We start from the raw sequence: 6,417 nt of genomic DNA, 5'->3' as shown, positions 1-6,417 counted from the left end.
TAATGTCTGGTCCAAAGAATGAAGTTATTACAGCACATCTTAAGAGCAGCTGGCTTGTGCTTTCCTTTGAGGGTAAACACATAATTAGGTTAATTTGAATGTTTGATTCTTATCAAATTTCGTCGGTAAGCCCAAACTCGAATTTGTAACAAAAAGACCTTAATGTGATTACATCAGAAACGGCTTCTTGGTGGTCTTTGGGGCTCAGGAACGCTTCCTGGCACAACACCCTGTCAGCTGGTTTCTTGCTCTGTCTCTTGACCTAGGGTTGATTTTATTTAGCTCTTGGATTAAAGGTGTGCGCTAGGGCTGAGCCACACCACAGGAATTTTCTAGTTCGGGTTGGGGATTTAGCTCAGTGGTAGAGCGTTTGCCTAGCAAGCGCAAGGCCCTGGGTTCGGTCCCCAGCTCCGAAAAAAAATAAATAAATAAAGAATTTTCTGGTTCACAATGTGATCAAATGTCCTGCGACAATGGGCCTCTGAGATTTTTTTTTATTTATTTTAAAGATTTACTTACTTTATTTATATGAGTACACTGTAGCTGTCTTCAGACACACCAGAAGAGGGCATCTGATCCCATTACAGATGGTTGTGAGCCACCGTGTGGTTGCTGGGATTTGAACTCAGGACCTCTGGAAGAGCAGTCAGTGCTCCTAACCGCTGAGCCATCTCTCCAGCCCGGCCTCTGAGATCTTAATGCTCCCCGTTCTGTTCTGGAGATAGTCAATGAGACAAGTGAGCTGGGGAGGCCTTCCCTTCCATTCCTTACAAACAAATGTTTCGTCAGTTTTCCCCACTGGTTAGAAAATGAATCTCCAGATAGGTGTTCCTCCCTTGCTTATGAGTTCACTCTTGTATTATCCACTCTTGGGAGCCAGTGCCTGCTGGCCTTCAGGAACCTGTGATAGGACAGGAGAGAAGCTTCCACCCCTGGAGGTACCCGCCTCCAGGAGTTTCTCTTGTTTCTGAATAGGCAGTGTGAAAGCAAAACCAAGTCTTGGCCTAGCACCAGTTCCAACCTGATTTATCCGTAACAGAGGAGAGTCCTATTATGGTAAGTGGGGTAAGCCAGACACAAAGACGGATATCACAAGTTCTCCCTGAAGGAGAGAGTGCAAAAACCTAACAGCTACTATGCCCTGGAAGAGGGACCTTATAATAGGTCCCAAAATTCAGTCAGATAAGAAACATACATTTGAGTATTCTGTTGGACAATAAAAGTAACTGTAGGGGCTGGAGAGATGGCTCAGTGGTTAAGAGCACTGACTGTTCTTCCTGAGGTCCTGAGTTCAATTCCCAGGAACCACATGGTGGCTCACAACCATCTGTAATGGGATCCTATGGATGCCCTCTTCTGGTGTGCATGAAGACAGCTACAGTGTACTTATGTACAGAAAATAAATATTTTTTTGAAAAGTGACTCTAGTTTCTAACAATTTGCTATGTATTTCAGAATAGCCGGAGAAGCCTGGCACAGCGGTAAGTGCCTGTGATTCCAGCAGGTGTGTAGTAGTGGCAGAAAAGTCAGGAGTTCACGGTCATCTCGGCCATGCAGTGTGATGAGTTCTATGCGAGCTTGGGCTACATTAGACCCTGACTCAAAAAATAGCAATGACGGAGACAAAATAGCCCCCACGTGCAGAAGTTTGTCTGGTGCTCCTAACAGGAGAAGGGTATGGCTTAAGCCTAAAATGGTTGAATGTTAAAAAATAATAATAAAAAAAAAATACAGATGTGAAAAAAGTTTCATCCAAGCATGAGATATGGTTCTGCTGCCCTTAAGATCGATACTAATAAATCTACACGACAGGATTAGAGGTTGATCTCAGGACCTAGGGAGATGGCTTGGTTTGTAGAGAACTTGTCTAGCATGCAGGAAACCCGGACTGATCCCAGCATTACCTAAACTGGGCGTTGTGGTACACACCTGTAATTCTACCCCTTCAGATAGAGGCAAGAAGATTGAAAGTTCAAGGTCAGCCTTGCCTATATAGCAAGGTCAAGGCCAGCTATGGCAGAACTCTTTTCTAAAATAAAATCTAAAAAAATATATATATATATTTAAGTCTGGAGTAGTGGGCTGGAGAGATGGCTCAGTGGTTAAGAGCACTGACTGCTCTTCCAGAGGTCCTGAGTTCAAATCCCAGCAACCACATGGTGGCTCACAACCATCTGTAATGGGATCTGATGCCCTCTCTGGTGTGTCTAAGTCCGAAAACAGCTACAAGGTACTCATAAATAAAATTTAAAAAAAAAGTCTGGAGTAGTAAATCATACCTATAATCCCAGCTCTCTGGAGGCTAGGATGACAGGACTGCTGTGAGTTCAAGGCCAGCCTGGGCTACATTGTTAGCACTTGTTCCAAACAGATAGATAGGTAGATGATAGATAGATAGATAGATAGATAGATAGATAGATAGATAGATAGATAATTTAAAAATAAATTTGTCACCGAGTGGTAGTGGAACTCACCTTTAGTTCCAGTAGAGGCAGGGCTAATCTCTGTGAGTTTAAGGTCAGCCTAGTCTCCATAGTGAGTTCTAGGACATCTAGAGCTACATAGAGAGACCCTATCTAGGGCAGCTGGGGGCAGCCACAAAAAAAAAACAAAAAACAAAAAACAAAAAACAAAAAACAAAAAAAAAAAAAAACCACTTTTACAAAATAACCATGGTATGTAATGCTTGGTTGATGAGAATGTTATAAGGAGAACTCCCAAAACTGAGTTACCTAAAAATGACCCTGAACTCCTGATCCTTCTGCCTCCGCCCCCAAGGGCTGGTATTACAGGTGTGCACATGCCCAGCTCAGGCTGCACGTCTTCCAAATGTGTCAAGACGATACCCAAGGCTGATTCTGATTCATAGCAAGCTACCTGGGAGAAGCCTGAGGGTCAGAGTCCAGCCAACTTCCAGGAAGGGAGCCTCCAACAGCAGAAAGCCCTCCTTGCACATAAGACCCCTGGCTCCCTTTCCCATTTTCTCAAATTCTGCACCCAAAAGGCTCCAGCACTGACTTGCAGGAACTCGGAGATTGCCCCTCCCTGCTGCTCTTCCTCTGGAGCACACCCTCCCCTTGGCTCCTCCTCCAGGAAGCCCTCTTTGACCCCCGTGTTCCCAGGACTCTCAAGAGTAGGCTTGAAGAACAGGCCCTCAGCCAGGGCTGCCATGGGAATCCCCTAAGAGCTTGAGACGACAAGGCCCACACCCTAGACCAATCAAACCAGAATTTCTAGGGTGGGATCCAGTATAGAGGCTTCTTGAAAAGTAGGTCACAGGTGTGTATTATACAAAATATCTCTAAAGATTTGCCAACCTCAGACGGCTCTCCAAACCTGTCAGTAAAATCCCATACAGTGCTGTACCACACTGAAGGCTACCCAGCCGAGCGTAATGGCCCATTCCCGTAATCCCAACACTCAGGGGGCTAAGGCAGGATGTAGAGTTCAAGGCCAGCCTGGTTTATATGATTCTATCCCAACCCCTCCTACTAAAACTAGTCCAGCACTTAAGAAACCAAAGCAAAAAAATTGTCATGATTTGAGGCCAGCCTGGGCTACATAGCAAGACTTTGTCTAAAAAATTTCTTTTTAAACATTTTTGTATTATGTGTGTGTGAGAGAGTCTGTGTGTGTATGTGTGTCATGTGAGTGTCTCTGTGTGTGTGTGTCATGTGAGTGTCTGCGTGTGTATGTGTGAGTGTCATGTGAGTGTCTGTGTGTCTGTGTGTCTGTTGTCTGTGTGTGTGCGCGTGTGTGAGTGTCTGTGTGTGTGTATGAGTGTGTGTGTGTGTGTGTGTGTGTGTGTGTGTGTGTGTGTGTGTGTAGAGACCAGAGAACTAATTGTAAGAGTCTTCACCACATGTGTCCTGGGGATGGAACTCAGGTCAGACTTGGCAGCAAGTGCTCTTGATTTCTAAGCCACCTCAATGGCCCCAACAACAACAAAACATTTATTAAACAAGAAGCCAGAAAGATGACTTAGCAATTAGGAGCATCTCTCTCTGAGTTTGAGGCCAGCATGGTCTACACAGTGACTTCCGGGATTGCCAGGGCTACACAGCAAAACCTTTTCTTGAAAAAAACAAAATAATACAACAGAAGCTGGAGAGATGGCTCGGTAGTTAGAGAACTGACTGTTCTTCCAGAGGACCTGAGTTCAATTCCCAGCACCCATGGGTAACTCCAGTTCTCGGGGATCTGACAACCTCACCCAGACTTGCATGCAGGTAAAACAGCAATACACATTGTCATGGTTTAAATATGCTTGGCCCAGGGACTAGCACTATTTGGAGGTGTAGCCTTGTTGGAGTAGGTGTGTCACTGTGGGCGTGGGCTTTAAGACCCTCACCCTAGCTACCTGGAGGTCAGTATTCTGCTAGCAGCCTTCAGATAAAGACATAGAACTCACAGCTCCTCCTACACCATGCCTGCCCGTATGCTGCCATGTTCTTGCCTTGACTGAACCTCTGAACCTGTAAGTCAGTCCCAGTTAAATTTTGTCCTTATAAGAATTGCCTTGGCAAGCGCAAGGCCCTGGGTTCGGTCCCCAGCTCCGAAAAAAAAGAAAAAAAAAAAAAAAAGAGTTGCCTTGGTCATGGTGTCTGTTCACGGCAGTAAAACCCTAACTAAGACACACATAAAAATAAAAATAATAAATCATTTTTAAAAAGAAAGTAGGGGTTGGGGATTTAGCTCAGTGGTAGAGCGCTTGCCTAACGAGCGCAAGGCCCTGGGTTCGGTCCCCAGCTCTAAAAACAAGAAAAAAAAAAGTAAATTCCTTTTATAAAGGGAGGAAAGGAAAAAAATAAGGGAGTCCTGTTAACCAAGTGGTATCTCCAAGAGTCCATTTGGCTATACTGCCTTGGATAAATAGGGATAGGGTAGAATTTGTGTTTATATTTAATTCCTTATTCTGTTTACTTGGTGTTTCTCTTGAGCTAAAAACAAAATTGAATGTTTCGTTTGTTTTCTTTAAAATAAAAAAGAGGGGAGGTAAAAATAGGGGCTGATGAGATGGCTTAGCAGGTAAAGGTGTCTGCAGCCAAGGCTGAAAAGACCTGAGTTCAGTGCCTGGGCCTGCATGATGGAGGGAACAACCAACTCCTATCAGATATCCTCTCTCTTCCACAAGCTGAGGCACACTCTCAGCCCAATGAATACACATACACACGTGAACACAGGCACAAATACACACATGCTGTCTACCCAAAAACATGTAAATACATACACACAAGCACTTGCACACATGCACACAAAATTCAACTCTGGATCAGGCCCTGCCGTAGGCTCTGGAGACGAATGAATTATGATCTCTGTCCCACTGCCTTGTGTTGCTGCCCTCAGGTAGTGGGGCAGAAGAGCAAGCTTCACCCTACGTGATCGGACACCACCTGAACCTGACTGCTAGAAACGGTTCAGGAAGGGGCCTGTCAGCCGCTTAGTCGTGGACTGAGATGGCGAAAACCTGTGCTGCAAATGGGCAAACAACAACCCTTATAGCCATAGATCCCAGTACACACAGAGCCCAGGCACGGGAGAACAGCATTGCTTAATCTCTGGGCTCTGCCTCTGGGACTGTATTTCTGTTTTCTTAAGTCATTTCATGTACCAGGGGGAGAATCAGAACAAAGCAAATATTAACAATAAAAGATACGCCCTGGGTTGTCTTAGCCAGGACCCAGGTGTATGTGTGGCAGAGCAGAGACTGCGGGGAGAGTGACATTTCACAAAGGTCCCCAAAGGTGTAGAAAACAGGACCTGAGGGGCACAGATACCAGAAATGATTGTCACCAATCAATGGAACTCATGTTTCTGCTGTGGGATGGATATCTGAAATGGTCACTATAATTGGTTCCCGGCCTCCTCTATTAATTGAGTACATTCTTCTTGACAAGTGCCACACTGGTGGCAACAATGTGTGCTTCAAGAGCAGGGTACCTTTCTATCTAAAATCACATTCGTGGCCAAGGGTCAGACAGGGAGCAGAGCCCAAAGGTCACCTCTCTCTTCCAGGAATATCTGGGTGGGGGGAGGGGGCGCCCCGGGTGGGGGACGGGCTTGTTGGCAGCGCATACATCATTGTGTCACCTTGACGAGGCCATTTAGATTTCTTGGGTCTCCTAAGTTGCAGTCTCTTTAGAAAGACTTGGCCGGAGCCAGGCCTGGTGGTCATCTATAATCCCAGCACAGAGGTATCTATCTAAAGCAGGGAAGAATACAAGTTCAAGGCCAACCTGGGCACCAGAGTAAATTCAAGACGGCCTGGGGCAACAAAGCAAGGCCCTGTTTCAAAATAAAAAGTAGCTGGGGGACTGGGGGACTGCAGCTCAGCAGTAGTGTCTGCCTAGCAACCTAAAGTCCTGGGCTGGAGAGATGGCTCAGCGGTTAAGAGCACCCGATTACTCTTCCAGAGGT

The sequence above is a fragment of the Rattus norvegicus genome, chromosome 10, assembly GCF_036323735.1.
Source record: "Rattus norvegicus strain BN/NHsdMcwi chromosome 10, GRCr8, whole genome shotgun sequence".
Lineage (NCBI taxonomy): Eukaryota > Metazoa > Chordata > Mammalia > Rodentia > Muridae > Rattus > Rattus norvegicus.
This window is presented reverse-complemented; position numbering follows the sequence as displayed.